The 19,038-nt window shown below is 36.5% G+C and overlaps 1 protein-coding gene and 1 non-coding gene across 21 annotated transcripts in view; one reads left to right on the forward strand and one right to left on the reverse strand.

Moving 5' to 3' along the window:
- RALYL (RALY RNA binding protein like) overlaps nucleotides 1-19,038 on the forward strand; it is a 730,691-nt gene that overhangs the window by 466,418 nt on the left and 245,235 nt on the right. The gene's annotated exons all lie outside the window — the stretch shown is intronic.
- On the reverse strand, nucleotides 8,985-9,091 carry LOC112440708 (U6 spliceosomal RNA). Its single transcript, XR_003028728.1, has one exon. It is a non-coding gene; the product is annotated as a U6 spliceosomal RNA (small nuclear RNA).

A 19,038-nucleotide genomic window follows, 5' to 3' on the forward strand; every position in this document is an offset into this window, starting at 1 on the left:
ATATATATAAAATGAGAAAAAATATATTTTAAAATGCATTGGGTTTAAGAAGCCATATGAGATAAAACAACTGGCTATTTTCCCATTAAATATCCAAAGTAGCCTGGAAATTTTCTATTATGTGAGATTATGATTATTATAATTTTATAGCTGGAATCATGCTAAAATACATGGGACAATGGAAAAAATGTTTTATGAGGCAAAATGAGCTCACTTTAAGCAGATGATTCAGATTTTATATAATGATAAAAATTTATTTCAAAGCCCACATTACATGAGTATAAGAAATTTCAGCTGCTGACACTGTAAAGATTGTTTTTATTTTACTTTTAAAACAGACCAAAATTCTGTAGGCTTCCACAGATCTAGTGAATAGTAACAAATCCAGAAATTGCTGTTCTGTTGCAGTGGCAATTTCCTTTTCAAATTGCCTAATAGGTGTTGGATTTTTCTCCATCTCCTGTACCCTTTAAAAACCATCTGGAACTGTGTCTGGTATGTAGTAGTTGCTTGTTTAGTATTTGTCCATTTATCAAATTAGTTTTCTTTTACTAAAAAACAAAGGAATGTGCTTTCAAGGTAAAAATTTCCACAACTCAATAGAATTGCAGTTAAAAGAAAGCTTCTCTTCCTTCCCAGAATCCAAGTCTTACTCTCAACCGAAACTGGTTATGGTTTTTTAGAATATTTCTTGTTGGGGCTGACAGAAAGCACTCATGTGCATACCTTTCTCCTCAAACAGTGCATCAGTAAAGGGGCTTTCTAGATATACGTTACCAAGTTCAAAGAGAATAGGAAAGCATCCATCTGCAGATGAATACCTTCAATAGATTCCTACAAGATGAAACTTTGGTGGAAGAAAGTCTAGTGAAAAAACAGATCAGAGAAAGAACACTCTAATAGAAGTGCAAAGAGGCCACTTGAGGAAGTCTTCTCTAAAACTGGGGGGATAAATCAAGAAAGAAGATGGGAGATCCAGGAAATTGTGGACCTAGCTCTAGATGAGATGTTGCAACAGGGCTACAGAGCTGTCAGTCCTGATTGGAGTAGATTCCACCAAGTCAATCAGTGGGCTGGAGGAGGGAGGATTTCAGGAGAGAGTTCACCGTCTGATATAGATTGCTGTCCTTTTACTTTGTTAAGTATACCTATGAGAAATAAAAATGAAATCCTAAGCCTGTCAACTGACTGAATGGATTCTGTCTTGGTCAAGGGGATCTCAGGGAAAGCTTGGAAGTTGAGTTCCCAGCAATGACAGGATGGGAGGTTGGACACCATCTCCCATGTGCAATGAAAGTTTTCATGTCCCTTGCTTCACCTTTTGACACCACAGGGCTGAAAACTGTATCCTCGAATTATGCTAACCCATTTTTGGAACATGGGTCCCATAGAGAGACATGAAACTCAACTGCACATGCCCACATTTCTCTACTTATAAATATTCATGACTCTTCCTATAGTTTATTGGATATGTGTATTTGGCCAGTCTATTCAACATGAATCCCTGTCATATTCTTCTGACCCTCAAAAAGTGTGTTTCTGGCTTCTGGATGGAGGTTACACTTCCTGGCCTCTCAGAATGGCTACGCTGCAGGCTGCAACCTTTATTAAAAGTAAAGCTCTCCTTTCCAAATTTATGAACTTTATCATTCTTCAGTTGATACATCTTTTTAAATTTATGAATTGTATCTCCCTCTTAAAGTTAGAAAGGTGTATGCATAGGAAATTGTGGATAAACTCTGTAGTTTTAGAAACAGCAGTAAGTGTGCTGAGGAACAACTGAGTCATCAGTACTAGTGATCCCATAGAACGCGGTTCCAACAGTTTGTGTAAGATGATGGATAGACAGATAGCCTGAGTGGAAAACTGACAATCCAGAGCTGATGGTCTCTCTGCTTGGAGATGAAGCCTCTTCGTATATGAGCTTACACTTATACAAATATATAAATAAGGAAAAGCGAAGTAAAAGAAAAACCCAGGTTGATACTCTGTGGCTAGAATTTGTCATATATGGTGTTGAGAGAAGAGGGGATTTATTGAAAGAGGAATTGGGATAGGGAAAAAGGAGGGAACTACATCTCAGTCTCATATTAAGCCAAATTCTCCTTTTGCCTTTTGTCTCAGTTTGCGGCTGGATATGGCTGCCGTGAAAACACAAGGGCTCTCTAATAGAAAAAACAAACAAACAAACAAACAAACAAACAAAAAACTGAAAGGAGCATTGCTAAGTTGACTCTGACTTGTTTCCAGGGAAGACAGCTTACTACAAGTGGGATAGATTTTTCTTCAGTGCTAGTGGTTTCAGGCTGTATAGGCATAATGTTTAATGGCATATTTCCAGGTTACTGACCAAGGAGCTAGTTAGACTAAAACAGCATTGTTGCAGAGTGGATTCTCCAGGAAACAGACACTGAGATGGAAATAAGATTGTAGAATGTTTATTAGAAACTGTGAAGGGATCAACACCTTTTAAAAAGGGGTGTGGGGAAGCAGCAGCAGGCAGAGAGAGAAGTGGAACTGTGATGTGGCATCAACACCGTAAGCTGTTGATCAACCACTTAAGCTGACCCAGAGGAAATTCTGGAGTTGATAGGGTCTGGCTGCGGTGTTCCCCATTAGGCCAAATGTGAGAGAGCCATTGTACCCCTCCCTGGATCAGACATCAGATGAGGGCCACCCCTGAAGAGTGAGCCTTTGGTCAATGGAAGGCAATCAGAAAAGGCTGTTTGATAAAGAAAGGTAGCTTGTTGCAGCACTAAAAGCTGCTGAGGCAGGCTCTTCCTTAAAGGGGACCTAAGCAATTTAATAATAAGCTTAAGATATCAGAAGAACTTGACAGAGAGGCAGCAAATACAAGAAAATAAAAGAAAGGCTATAAAATATGTGATAGTGGACTAGGAGTGGGTGGAGGCTCAGGGCAAACTGCTAGAAAGGAAATATGATCATGTGGCTTTACCTAGTCACAATAATATAAATATCATGTATTGCTTTTGCCATTTATATTCAACCTGTTGAAATTTGGAAGATTTGTGACTACAAGGCTATAAATGAATGCATATGATCCCCATATTAATCAAAATTTAAAATTATAGATAATCAATATTTTGAAGTTGAAGGTGAAAAGGAGTGAAAGAGTAGGATTACTAATATCATTAAAAGATAAAGTTAGAAATCAGTAAATACTGTCTATATGAATAGGACAAGAAATAGAGGTTTAAGTATATTATTCTGATTTACAATGGTTACCAATAGGGAGAGAAAAATAGAATAACACTTTGAAGAATAGTAGAAGTATGTATTCCACGAATATTTTGTAGGTGGTTACATTTGAAGTGATATAGGCATGGCACTTTACAATTTTCTCAATTTATTCTACTACAGTTGGCCTGTTTGGATATAATAACCCTTTTGAAGAAAAGATATTTGTTCTAAATTTTCAAATTTATGTACATAAAGTTGAGAATTGAGAGTTATTTGAATTTTCTCAATAATGATATATCTCATTTATATTACTTTTTTATTTCTCTTTTTGTGTCCTAATTAGTTTATTAAGTAGTTTATGTTATCAGTTCTTTCACATAACCATATGCTTGAATTGTATTAGCTTTTCTCTATTTGTACCTTCTAAATATTGTTAATTTCTGCTTTAATCTTGGTTAACTTTTCCCCCTCTGTCTCATTAGAGGTATTTATTTTGCTTTTTACATTTAATAATTCATTTAATTTATATTTTCCTATTTCAGTGTGTAGCATTTAAGACAATAAACTTTCTTACAGTGAATCATTTCATAGTTTATATTTTATTTCCATATTTCATAAATTGTGGTTTTTCATGTTTTTTAACTATTATATTTAGATATTCTTCAATGTTTTTGCTTTTCCCCAGTTTTAAGGTTTTCAACTTAAAGATACCTTTTGAGGAGGATTCTATTTTTAAAATTTAACTTCCACTTTGATATTGTTATCAAAAAGCAAGTTATAAATTATGTGTAAATGTAGAATTCACTGAAGTTATATTGAGACTATTGAGACTTCATATAGAACAAATTTTGAATATATTCCCAAGAGAATTTGAAAAGAAAGTTTGTATTCTATTTTCAGGATGTAGAATTTAGTATCTTAATATACATATAAAATGTCTTACATTATTATTTTTATTTGTTTATTTTATTTATTTATTTATTTTTTGAGACAGAGTCTTCCTCTGTCACCCAGGCTGAAGTGCAGTGGTGCAATCTCGGCTCTCTGCAAGCTCTGCCTCCCGGGTTCACGCCATTCTCCTGCCTCAGTCTCCCGACTAGCTGGGACTACAGGCGCCCGCCACCATGCCCGGCTAATTTTTTGTATTTTTAGTAGAGACGGGTTTCACCGTGTTAGCCAGGATGGTCTCGATCTCCTGACCTCGTGATCCTCCCACCTCGGCCTCCCACAGTGCTGGGATTACAGACAAGAGCCACCGCGCCCGGCCCACGTTATTATTAATATATAGAGGGACCATAAATTATTACTATTTTTGCCCTGTGATATACCATAGAATAGAGTAAGATATATGAGTCAAAGTCACCCACTCCTCTGATAAATCAATTTCATTCTGCTATTTCATTCTTTTCCAATTTTGCTGTATAAATTTTCAATAACAAATCTTTATTGTTGATTATACAGTATGTATAGTACTATCTTAATGACTAGGCTTTCAAATCAAATGTGCTTTTTATTATTGTAACAATATCTCCATTCTTTTTGATTGAATTTAATCAATGTTTACTTTCTAGATTCTCTGAATTATTTTGATATAGGCATGGCTTTAATTTATGGCAATAGTTTTTTGACATAGTTTTATTTTCTTTTTCTGGTGCTACATTTTATTTTATTTATTTTATTTTTTTATTATACTTTAAGTTTTAGGGTACATGTGCACATTGTGCAGGTTAGTTACATATGTATACATGTGCCATGCTGGTGCGCTGCACCTACTAACTCGTCATCTAGCAGTTTTCTTTCATTACATATACTTTTTGATAAGGAAGCTCCACCTAAGTGTATGGTTATTTATTTCTTCTTCTTGCCTCTTTTCTTCCCAGATAAACTGGCCTGGCAGTGTAGAAGGAATTATGCAAAACCCCTTTTCACATTTCTTTGAGCTGGGGCCAGCTCTACTTAGTCATAGTCACATTTTTGTTACTGTTTATTTTTTCCTTGTGGTCCCATACTTCTTATAGTTGTCCAGATTTAAGGTAGCTTTTCTCATAATCTTTAAAGACCTCCAAATTTAGTTCTCACAGAAAAATAAAGTCAATACATAAAAAAGTTTGAAAGCTATTCAACGTGTGACCTCTTTTCTAGCTCCCTTAATATTCATTCAATTTCTTTGCCTCTTAAATATGCTCATGTCTCAATCTTTAAAGTATTTCAGTGGACTCTCACGGCTCTCAGGATAATGCTGAAACTCTTTCACCTGGCTTATCATGGGCTTCATGGAAGGAATGTGCTTTCATTTCCTACCTTGCTTCTGAAAACTTCCCTTCTTGCACTCTACCACACATTCACACTAATATATGCTTTAGGTCCTTGATCAGTTTATAGATCTTATTTGGATCTGTATTTGAAGAACATATAAAGAAAAATATTTTGAGAATAATCAAGGTAATTTAATAATGATTTTATGAAATTAAGACATCATTTTAATGTTTTTAGATGTGATATAATATTTTGATTTTGTTTAAACAAAGAAATCTTATTCTTTACATACACATGATGAGAGGCTTATGATAATGTCTGAGATTTGGTTCAAAATAATCCGAGGTTGGAAAGTAGGTGAAACAAGGCTGTCTGAGCTTATAATTGTTTAAACTGGATGTTGAACACGTGGTAATCATTATACCAATCTCTTGACTTTTGTATATATTTGAAACTTTTCAAAATAAAAAAAAATCTTTTTGGATCAAATTATGGAAATGTATTTTAATATAGTTTTAGATCATATATAGGCATCCACAATTAATCTATTACTACATATTTATATAAAATAGTATATAAAATGCATATATAATTTTTATTTATTTACTTTTTGGATTTTGAACTTTTAAGTTCAGGGATACATGTGCAGGATATGCAGGTTTGTTACATAGTTAAACGTGTGCCATGGTGATTAGCTACACAGATCATCCCATCACCTACAGATTAAGCACAGCATCCACTAGCTATTCTTACTGATGCTCTCCCTCCTCCCACCCCCCAACAGGCTCAAGTGTGGGTTGCTCTCCTCCCTGTGTCCATGTGTTTTCATTGTACAGCTCCCACTAATAAGTGAGACTATGTGGTGTTTGGTTTTCTGTTCCTGTGTTAGTTTGCCAAGGATAATGGATTCCAGCTCCATCCATGTCCCTGCAAAGGACATGAGCTTGTTCTTTCTTATGGCTGCATACTATTCCATGGTATATATGTACTATATTTTCTTTATCCAGTCTATAATTGGTGGGCATTTTGGTTGATTCCATGACTTTGCTATTGTGAAAAGTGCTGCAGTGAACATACGTGTGCATGTATCTTTATAATAGAATGATGTATATTCCTTTATGTATATACCCAGTAATGAGATTGCTGGAGGGAATGCTGCCTCTAGGTCTTTGAGGAATTGCCACACTGTCTTCCACAATGGTTGAACTAATTTACACTCCCACCAACAAAAGTGTTCCTTTTTCTCCACAACCTCACCAGCATCTGTTGCTTTTTGGCTTTTTAATAATAGCCATTCTGACTGGTGTGTGATGGTATTTCACTGTGGCTTTATTTGCATTTCTGTAATGATCAGTGACGTTGAGCTTTTTTTCATGTTTGTTGGCTGCATGCATGTATTCTTTTGAGAAGTGTCTGTTCATGTCCTTTGCCCACTTTTTAATGGGGTTGTTTTTTTAATTGTAAAATTGTTTATGTTCCTTGTAGACACTGGATATTAGACCTTTGTCTGATGGGTAGATTGCAAAAATGTTCTCTCATTCTCTAGGCTGTCCATTCACTCTGATGATAGTTTCCTTTGCTGTGCAGAGCTCTTTAGTTTAATTAGCTCCCATTTTTCAATTTTTGCTTTTGTTGCAATTGCTTTTGGCATCTTCATCATGAAATCTTTGCTGTGCCTATGTCCTGAATTCTATTGCATAGGTTTTCTTCTGGGGATTTTATAGTTTGGGGTTTTACATTTAGGTCTTTCATCCATCCTGAATTGATTTTTGTGTATGGTGTAAGGAAGGGGTCCAGTTTCAATCTTCTGTATATGGCTAGTCAGTTATCTTAGCACCATTTATTAAATAGAGAATCCTTTCCCCATTGCTTGTTTTGGTCAGGTTTGTCAAAGATCAGATGGTTGTAGGTGTGTGGACTTATTTCTGGGTTCTCTATTATGTTCCATTGGTCTTTGTGTCTTTGTACCAGCACCATGCTGCTTTGGTTACTCTAGCCCCATAGCATAGTTTGAAGTCAGGTAGCGTGAGTGTGATGCCTCTACCTTTTTTTTTTTTGCTTTGGATTGCCTTGACTATTCAGGTTCTTTTTTTGGTTCTATATGAATTTTAAAATAGGTTTTTTCTAGTTCTGTGAAGAATATCAGTGGTAGTTTAGTGAGAATAGCATTGAATTTATAAATTCCCTTGGACAGTATGACTATTTTCATGATATTGATTCTTCCTATCCATGAGCATGGAATGTGTTTCCATTTGTTTGTGTGATCTCTGATGTCTTTTAGGTTTATGGTTCTCCTTGTGGAGATATTTCACTTCCCTGCTTAGCTGCATTCCTAGGTATTTTATTATTTTTGTGGCAATTGTGAATGGGAGTTCATTCCTGATTAGGCTCTTGGCTTGACAGTTGTTGGTGTATCTGAATGCTAGTGATTTTTGAATATTGATTTTGTATATAAGACTTTGCTGAAGTTGCTTATCAGCTTAAGAAGCTTTTAGGGTGAGACGATGGGGTTTTCTAGATATAGGATCGTGTCATCTACAAACAGGGATGGTTTGACTTCCTCTGTTTCTACTTGAATGCCTTTATTTCTTTCTCTTGCCTGATTCCCCTGGCCAGAACTTCCAATACTATGTTGAATAAAAGTGGTGAAAGAAGACATCCTTGTCTTTTGCCAGTTTTCAAGGGGAATGCTTCCAGCTTTTGCCTGTTGAGTATGATATTGGTTGTGGGTTTGTCATATATGACTCTTATTATTTTGAGGTATGTTCCTTCAATACCTAGTTTACTAAGAGTTTTTAACATGAAGGGATGTTGAATTTTATTGAAGGCTTTTTCTGCATCTATTGAGATAATCATGTTGTTTTTGTCTTTAGTCCTGTTTATGTGATGAATCACTTTTATTTATTTGTGTATGTTGAACCAAACTTGCATGAAGTCTCTTTGATTGCGGTGGTTAAGCTTTTTGATGTGTGGCTGGATTTGGTTTGCCAGTATTTTGTTGAGGATTTTTGCATTGATCTTCATCAACAATATTGGCCTGAAGTTTTATTTTTTTGTTGTATCTCTACCGGGCTTTTTTTTATCAGGATGATTCTGGCCTCATAGAATGAGTTAGGGAAGAGTCCCTCCTTTTCAATTTTTGGAATAATTTCAGTAGGAATGGTACCAGCTCTTCTTTGTAACTCTAGTAGTATTTGTCTGGTCCTGTGCTGTTTTTTTGTTTATAGCTACTTATTACTGCACAATTTCAGAACTCATTATTGTTCTAGTCAGGGATTCAATTTCTTCCTGCTTCAGTCTTGGGAGGGTGTATGTGTCCAGGAATTTATCCATTTCTTCTAGATTTTCTAGTTTATGTGCATAGAGGTGTTTATAGTATTCTCTAATGGTTGTTTGTATTTCTGTGGCATTAGTCGTGATATCCCCTTATCATTTCTGATTGTGTTTATTTGAATCTTCTCTTTTTTCTTCTTTATTAGCTAGCTAGAAGTCTATTTTATTAATTTTTTTCAAAATCCAACTCCTGGAGAAATACGGAACACTTCACAAATTTGCATGTAATCCTTGTGCAGGGGCCATGCTACTTTTCTCTGTATCACTTCAGTTTTAGTATATGTGCTGCCAAAGCAAGCACAAACACAAGTCTTGACTAAGCCATCTAAACTATTTTTCATCTCTCTTATATCATAATATAAAAGATCATAGTAAAAAAAATCTGTCAACAAAGAATAAAGACAATACTAGACCACTTGTTTATTTTATCTTGTATTTTCTGGATATAGATTGGTCTTATCACATAGAGAACTAACAGTCCCCCTAATGGTTCGGGTATTGATATGCTTTTAGATCTGTATATGTTTTGTCAGTAAAACAAAGATAACAGCTCTTTGATTCTACCAACCAGGGTTGGCTCTATTCTTGCATGAAGAGTCAGCTTTAAGTATATTTCTAACCACCATAACATATTTTTCATTGCTCTGAAATACTAGCCTATTTTGCTCGTTATTGGCTTCATGACCTGAGTCTCTTACTTCTGAGACCATAGTGAAGATGCTCTATTGAAAAAGGGCCTTCATATTTATTCATGTGAACAAAATATACATACGAAAATGAGTACGCATGTGCACACACATGTATACAGGCACACACACAAAGATAAATATTTAACAGTGAACCAGGCTCTGCACTAGAATCTGCAGGTATAACAAAGAACTCTGTACTTATGGGAGGTTAAAGTTTGAGAGACATGTGGAATGGAAAGGCATTGAAAATGATACAGAGCAATTTATCCTGGCCCCGCATTTGTGCCAACTGAGGAGTTACAAAAAATACTTTTTCTGGGTTCCACTCAAAATCAAATAAATCAAAATGTCTGGTTATGGGACCAACCGTATGTATTTGAAAAATTTTCCCAGGAGGCACTAATGTGTAACAAATACTGAAAATACTCATAAAGAGCACCTTTATCTGAGATCAAATGAAATCGTTTCTGTGCCACCTTTCTTCCACTGCAGTCTTCTTGCTTCATACTCCCAGATTTAGCAAGAAGAAAATGAATTATAACATTGGGATAAAGGGCCAGTTGATGGTGCTTGGAGTTTATTCATGTATTTATTCTGCAAACATTCAGTGAGCACCTATTATGAGCTGTGTGCTGGGCACTCTGGTGGTAGTTGCTAATACAAAATTAACAAGACATTGTTTCTGCTATATCAATTAGGAAAGACAAGTAAGTAATCTGTGATTACATTCCTGAATGAGAAGTGCAACATTGTGAGGGTAAATTTAAGTTAAGTAAAAGTGTGAAAGCTGGACATGGGTTTTTAAAACAAAAGGAAGAAGTTCCTTTTTCTCTTTTCTGTTTTGCCATTTAATTCATTTGCAGAAGAAAACAGGTAATTTGACCATGGATTTTTTGCTTATTTTGACCTTCTGTTTATTTTTACTTTTTTTTTCTCCTTGCCTCTTGTATTTCCTGTAAACTGTTAGCTAAATCTAGAGACTTGTTCATATTCAGGTTCGAGTATGGGCTGGAATACTTCATCAGTAATGTTGAGTACTTCCATCAAGAGACCCATGCTACCTGTTTTAAGTGTCTTTTTGGATTTTATGGACCATTATTTTCATTCCCTAAATCCAGTATTTTGTCAAGAACTTTAAGTGGTTATTTTCTTTTACTCCTTCTTAATATATTTGCCATAATTTTCTATGAAGAGAAACTTTCTCTGATTGACTAGTTATGCTGCAGTACAGTGGGTATAGGAAAATCAAGATAAAGGCTTGCTTCTTTATCAGTTTTCAAAATGATGAGTTGGTACTTGAATATCAGTTAAAGTAGACTGCTGAAGGATTTTTCCTGTTATCATTATGAACTGATGTTTTTAAAAATTAATCTCCTCAGTCCATTACATTTTTTTTCCCTGAATAATCCCAACTTTGGTCAATGACAGCCACTTCAGATTGGCTCCAGAGAACTTTAGACTTGACCCCGGTCATCATTGATAACTTCCTTGTTTCTGGTATGATAAAATGTAACCAACATATCTTATACCATTCCTGATCTACACTGAGAACCAGTCAGCCCAACAAGTAACTTAGTGGAAGTTGGTGTTTAGAGACTCAATCTGAAAACTTACCTGGAGTTATATAACCTAGGGAGGATGGCAGTGCTTTTCTGAGAATGAGCAAGAAAATGGGCATTCCACATAGGCTGAGGAGTGCATGGTGGTGTGCAGGAAAATCATGCCATAGAGACAACAGCCTTTTAAAATTCTTTTTCATTACTATTTTTAATCCTCTAAGGCATATGTTTGCAGGCTCTTTCTCCATGGCTTACCTCCTTTGATGATGAAAAGGTGTGTGATAATAGCAGGCAATCGTTTTATAAATTACCACTTCATTTCATGGGGTTCTGTGTCTGTCAAGGTATATGACAATCAGGAAATGCTTACTGAATAGTCACTATGCTAGCTTTAAGGGATTCAAACAGGATTAAAACCTTATTTCACATTGTCCTTCAGGTTATTTCAATAGAGTGATGAATGCTATTGTTGGAGCCCAGAACAAGAAAGTAATAAATTCTGCCTGAGTGAAAAAGAGAAGCAGTCATGCAGTGAGTTTTCATAAAGGTCTTAAAGGAATAAAACTTTGGTGTGTGTGTACGTATGTAACAGGGGATAGGGAGTTGGGGCATTATTTAAAACAGAACAGCTGTAATAAAGACAAAGACACAGTGATTTAAAAGTGGAAAGGTAGTAGATCCAGGTGGTTAGAGTATAGAGTGCCTGGGTGGAAGTTCCAACATTATGCTGAGAAGACACTTTCAGTCAGTTTGTTGGTGTAGCAAGGTCACTTATAAAGTTATTATCTAACCTTGAATAATCACAGTTGGCATTAAATAGAGAGGCATATCTTACTGAGACACTGTACAAATAGAACAGTCATTCTGGTGAGTGGATGTGAGGAAAGATTTAAATATGACAACATAATTTTGTTATGATGACTGTTATTAGAGCTTGGATGATAATGGAGTGAGACCAAAGTAGGGTAGTTAGAGCTCAGAAATAACCAGACAAGACAGAGAAGGATATTAAAGGATTTTTTTTAAAAATCACAAAACATAAAGAAATCAAAAAGTAGACAATCAAGTATCCAAGAAATTTACTGGTAAATGTCAGATAATTGGCAGGAAAGCTATTGAGGTTAAATGTTCAACAACACATCCATCCATCCATCCATCCATTTATTCATTCATTCGTAATCATTTACTCAATGATTATCAAGGCCTATTATGTTCATGTGTCTTGCAAGAAACACATAGAAAAATAAAACTTGGTCCCACCCTTTGAAATGGTGTAATACAGTAATAGATAACTGAGATTCACAGCCACAACTTTCAGTCTAGTGTTGGTTTTGTCAGATCACCCCTGGACAGTCCATCTCACTGGGTACACTTTGACTCTGTATGTTAAACCAAAGTAATTCGGCAGTCATCCCTTTTCACTAAATGTTGACACTAGGTGATCATGAATAGTCTCTGGGCTTGGGCAGGGCCATTTGGGAATTACCATTTTGGAACACCCATGTGCTTCTGAGCATTTTTTTTAAAATTTCAACTTTTATTTTAGATAGAGGGGTTACCCGTGCAGGTTTGTTACATGGGTATATTGCATCCAGGTAGTGAGCATAGTCCCCAGTAGTTAGTTTTTCAGCCCACATCTTCTCCCTCCCCCCTCCCCCCTCCCTCCTCCCTCCCCACTCTATTAGTTCACAGTGTCTGTTGTTCCCATCTTTATGTCCATGTGTGCTCAGTGTTTAATTCCCACTTATAAGTGAGAGCATGTGATATTTGGTTTTCTGTTCCTGCATTAATTTGCTTAAGATTATGGAGCTGAGCGTGCTGTTGATCAAGTCTGTCCACATCAAATGTCAAGGATTCAAAACACCCTATCATATAAGATGGCCATTCACTTTTTACAGTCCAGACCTCAAGTCAGTGGTGTACTTCCATTACTAATGGAGAAGGTGTGTCCCAACTCCTGCCCTAGATTCATACCATAGCTAAGTAAATGAAAAATTCTCAAAAAATTATCAACTTATTAAAATAAGCATAACTTATTTTCTGTCAAACACCAAGTATTTTGCATCTCTTTGTAAATAGAGCAGTTTGCAAACTACAAGTGCGCATTTCAACCGATTCCTAGTCTTTTCACTCTCTCTTTATGTTCATCTTTCTTAATATAGTCTCAAAACAACCCCAAGGGGATTGGTGCTGATTCTTGCTTATTTTATATCAAAATTCTTGAGAGCTTGTTCCTCTGAAACAGGGCTCTTTTTTTTCCTTCATTTTAAGGCATCTTCTCTGACTATTTCCTGCTGAAAAAAAAAACCTAATAATAACCTCCCACCTCTTACACTAATTTCCCACTGATAATGGGATCCTGGTCATGGACTTTCTGCCTAAGATCACTTTTAATATTTTTTCCCTAAAAATACAGATGAAGGACTTCAAAGCTCTTTTGTTGTTTTTTATACTTTTCCCACTTGAGGAGTTACACAACTCTTTCTGCTGGACATTCAACTCATATTGAACACAATACTTGTACACAAATTAGCAATTTCTGTTGACTATCCCTTGAGAAAGAGAAATGTCAGACATCTGATCTCCCTCAAACAAAGTGATGATTATAAAAATTATGTAAAAAATTTCACAATGCCTTACACCAATGTATTATGTACTTCTTCACATGGCTATGAAGAAATACCCAAGGCTGTGTAATTTATAAAGAAAAAGAGGTTTAATGGACTCATATTTCCACATAGCTGGGAAGGCCTCACAATCATGGTGGAAGGTGAAGGAGGAGCAAAGGTATGTTTTACATGGCAGCAGGCAAGAGTGTGTGTGCAGGGGAACTGCCCTTTATAAAACCACCAGATCTTGTGAGCATTAATCACTATCATGAGAACAGCATGGGAAAGCCCACCCCCATGATTCAATTGCCTCCCACCAGGTCCTTCTGAAGACACATTAGGGATTATGGGAGCTATAATTCAAGATGAGATTTGGGTGAGGACAGAGCCAAATCATATCATTCTGCCTCTGGCCCCTATCAAATGTCATATCCTCACATTTCAAAACCAATCATGCCTTCCCAACAGTCACCCAAAGTCTTAACTCATTTCATCATTAACTCAAAGTCCCACAGTTCAAAGTCTCATCTGAGACAAGGCCAGTCCCTTCTGTTTAGAGCCTGTAAAATCAAAAGCAAGTTAGTTACTTCCTATATACAATGGGGGTACAGGCATTGGGTAAATACACCTGTTCCAAATGGGAGAAACTGGCCAAAACGAAGGGTCTATAGGCCCTATGCAAGTCCAAAATCCAGCAGGGCAGTCAAATCTTAAAGCTCCAAAATGATATCCTTTGACACCATGTCTCACATCCAGGTCATGCTGATGCAAGAGGTGGGCTCCCACAGTCTTGGCCAGCTCTGTCCCTGCGGCTTTGCAGGATACAGCCCTCCCTGCTGGCTGCTGTAATAGGTTGGCATTGAGTGTCTGTGTCTTTTCCAGGTGCACAGTGTAAACTGTTGGTGGATCTACCATTCTGGGGTCTGGAGGATGGGGGCCCTCTTCTTGCAGCTCCACTAGGCAGTGCCCCAGTGGGGACTGTGGGCGTAGGGAGCTCTAACCCCACATTTGCCTTCCACACTGCCCTGTCAGAGGTTCTCAATGAGGGCCCCATCCCTGCAGCAAACTTCTGCCTGAACATCCACGTGTTTCCATACATCCTCTGAAATCTAGGCAGAGGCTCCCAAACTTCAATTCCTGACTTCTGTGCGCTCACAGGCTCAACACCACATGGAAGCTGCCACAGCTTGGGGCTTCCACCCTCTGAAGCCCTGACCTGAGCTGTACCTTGGCACAGTTTAGTCAAGGCTGGAGCAGCTGGGACACAGGGCACCAAGTACCAAGGCTACACACAGCAGTGGGGGCCTGGGCCCAGCCCACAAAACCATTTTTTCCTTCTAGGCCTCTGGGCCTGTGATGGGAGGGGCTGCTGGAAGGTCTTTGACATGCCCTGGAAACATTTTCCCCATTGTCTTGGCAGTTAACATTTACTCCTCATTACTTATGCAAATTTATGCAGCCAGCTTGATTTTCTCCTCAGAAAATCAGAAGATGGGTTTTTCTTTTCTATTGCATTGTCAGGCTGCAAATTTTCCAAACTGTTATGCTCTGCTTCCCTTTTAAACATTCCAAACATTTTAAATGTTCCAAACCATATCTTTGTGAATGAATAAAACTAAATGCTTTAAAGAACACCCAAGTCACATCTCTAATACTTTTCTGTGTAGAAATTTCTTCCACCAAATACCCTAAATCATCTCTCTCAAGTTCAAAGTTTCACAGGTCTCTAGGGCAGGGTCAAATGCTGCCAGTCTCATTGCTAAAGCATAACAGGAGTCACTTTTACTCCATTTCCCAACAAGTTCCTCATCTCCATCAGATACCACCTCAGCCTGGACTTTATTGTCCATATCATTATCAGCATTTTGGTCAAAGCCATTCAACAATTCTCTAGGAAGTTCCAAACTTTCCCACATCTTGTCTTATGAGCCCTCCAAGTTTTTAGGAAGTTCCAAACTTTCCCACGTTTTCCTGTCTTCTTCTGAGTCCTCCAACTGTTCCAACCTCTGCCTGTTACCCAGTTCCAAAGTAACTTCAACATTTTTGGGTATCTTTACAGCAGCACCCCATTACTTCGTACTAATTTACTGTATTAGTCCATTTTCATATTGCTATGAAGAAATACCCAAGACTGGGTAATTTATAAAGAAAAAGAGATTTAATGGACTCACAGTTCCACAAGACTGGGGAGGTCTTATAATCATGGCAGAAGGCAAAGGAGGAGCAAGGGCACATCTTACATGGTGGCAGGCAAGAGAACATGTACAGGGGAAGTGCCCTTTATAAAACCTTCAGATCTCATGAGACTTATTCACTATCATGAGAACAGCACAGGAAAACCTGCCCCCATGATGCAGTTACCTCCCACCAGGTCCCTCCCATGACATGTGGGGATTGTGGGAGCTACAGTTCAAGAGGAGATTTGGGTGAGGACACAACCAAACCATATCAACCAAAAAGCTCCAGTTTCTGTAAATCTGTTCATGTAATTGCACTAGTCAAATCTGCAGAGAATCTACACTGTCTTCCACAAAGGCTGAACTAATTTACAGTCTTACCAACAGTGTATAAGTGTTCCTTTTTCTCCACAACCTTGCCAGCATTTATTATTTTTTGACTTTTTAATAGTAGTTATTCTGACTGGTGTTAGATGGTATCTCATTGTGATTTTGATTTGCATTTAATGATCAGTGATGTTAAGCTTTTTTTCATATGCTTGGTGGCCACATGTATGTCTTCTTTTGAAAAATGTCTGTTCATGTTATTTGCCTACTTTTTAATGGGGTTGTTTGTTTTATTGTAAATGTGTTTAAGTTCCTTGTAGATGCTGAATATTAGACCTTTGTCAGATGGGTAAACTGCAAAAATTTTCTCCCATTCTTTAGGTTGTCTGTTTACTCTGTTGGTAGTTTATTTTGCTGTGCTGAAGCTCTTCAGTTTAATTAAATCTCATTTTTTCAATTTTTGCTTTTGTTGCAATTGCTTTGGGTGTCTTTGTCATGCAATTTTTGCTCGTACCTATATCTTGAATGCTATTGCCTAGGTTGTCTTCCAGGATTTTTATAGATTTGGGTTTTACTTTACATTTTACATTTAAAATCCATCTTGAGTTGATTTTTGTATATGATGTAAGGAAGGGGTCCAGTTTTAATCTTCTGCATATGGCTAGCCTGTTATCCCAGAACAATTTATTGAATAGGGAATCCTTTCCCCATTGCTGGCTTTTGTCAGGTTTGTCAAAGATCAGATAATTGTAGGTGCACAGTCTTATTTCTGGGTTCTCTATTCTGTTCCATTGGTCTATGTGTCTGTTCTTCCAGTACCATGCTGCTTTGGTTAGTCTAGCCCTGTAGTATAGTTTGAAGTTGGGTAGTGTAACGCCTCCAGTTTTGTTTCTTTTGTTTAGGATTGACTTGACAATTTAGGTTCCCTTTTAGTTTCATATGGATTTTAAAATAGTTTTTTCTAATTCTGTGAAGAATGGCAATGGTAGTTTAATGTGAACAGCATTGAATCTACAAATTGCTTTGGGCAGTATGGCTATTTTCATGATATTGATACTTCCTGTCCATGAATATGGAATTTTTTTTAATTTGTGTGATCTCTGATTTCTTTGAGCAGTGGTTTGTAGTTCACTTTGTAGAGATCTTTCACTTTCCTAATTAGCTGTATTCCTAAGTATTTTATCCTTTTTGTGACAATTGTGAATGGGAGTTCATTCCGTATTTGGCTCTTGGCTTGACTGTTGTTGGTGTATAAGAATGCTAGTAATTTTTTCACATTGATTTTGTATCCTGAGACTTTGCTGAAGTTGCTTATTAGCTTAAGAAGCTTTTGGGCTGAGATGGTGGGGTTTTCTAGATATAGGACCATGTCTTCTGCAAACAGGGATAGTTTAACTTCCTCTCTTTGTATTTGAATGCCTTTATTTCTTTCTCTTGCCTGATTGCCCTGGCCAGAACTTCCAATATTATATTGAATAGAAATGGTGAGAGAGGGCATCCTTGTCTGGTGCTAGTTTTCAAGGGGAATGCTTCCAGCTTTTGCCCATTTAGTATGATATTGGCTGTGACTGCCCCATCTTTCAACATTACTCTAAACACAGCATTCTTTTGTAGTTATCTCTGGCTCTTCCTACTCCTTCCAAAGGCCAAGATGTACACTCTGGATGATTACACAGTACTTTAAAAGTACTTCAAAGGTAATTCTTTTTATCATTATCTCATCAAGGCTGTATAATCCAGGTGGACAGCACCATTTGTCTTTTATTCTTAGCATATTTTTAGCATATGGAGAATACTCAATAAAATTTGATAAAATTTCCTTTTTAGCTCTTAGTGCAGTCATTACTTGCTTACTAGGTTATTACACATGAAATCCAAGATTACAGAACACTTAGAAGAAGGTACATTTCTTATATTTTTGAAACCAAATTGTATACAAAGTAAGCACAGTTTGAGTTAAAGTTGTTTCTTGGATTTATTCTTACTTATGTTTATTTAAAATTTGATTATAAGAAGATATATGCCAATAGTGCAGATGTAAAAAAAAAAGGAAGACTTAAAATTTACTGCTATCTACTGTTAAGTAGCTCTGAGTTCTTAAAAATGTAATTATGTTTGTAACTTGTTAAATTGAAGGTTTTTAAACCATAAAACCCATAACAAATAAGATTTATCGTATTTCCAATTCCATGCTGTTTGAGAAATACATTTTTTTCTGAAGGCTTAGCAAATAAATATTTAAGTTGAATATAAACTTGAATTTTTCACTAAACTTTTAAAATATGCTTATTAAATGTTCTTATTCCTTAAATTACAATGTAACTTTGGATGACTTGGGTGGTTTTGAGATTATTTGAAGAATCTCTTTTTTCAAAAGTATGTATTAAGGTATAACCAGCCCACCAATTCTGTTACTTTTCTACTGATGTTTTTAAGAAATTTGACTTAATAGAGGCTTACAAACGGCTCCTTAAATAGGAGATAGGCGAACTGAATGGAATAGACCTAATTCCCCAAATATTAGTTTAAAATTTACTTCAAAAAGATAAAAATTAGTTTATACTTGAGGAATATTTTCAAAACTGAATTATAAAATGAAATTTTAGGAGTTGATTTTTGACTTAGGTAACCAGTATTTGATGATTTTCATGCTCATACAAATATTATCAAATTGAAACATCTCTTTTTCTCTGAAAGGCCAACTTTGTTTCCCTGCAGAATTCCTTACTGGTTTATGTGTTTGGTCACATCCAAAAAGTTTGTCTTTTTGAGTTCCCCCTTTTCTGTAGATATTCTCCTTGGCTTTTCACCATAGTTCATAGATATTAGATCATCTTCTCCACCATGTATATTACTCAGGTGATGGGTGCTCTAAAAGCCCTGACTT

The sequence above is a fragment of the Pan paniscus genome, chromosome 7 (assembly GCF_029289425.2).
Source record: "Pan paniscus chromosome 7, NHGRI_mPanPan1-v2.0_pri, whole genome shotgun sequence".
NCBI lineage: Eukaryota > Metazoa > Chordata > Mammalia > Primates > Hominidae > Pan > Pan paniscus.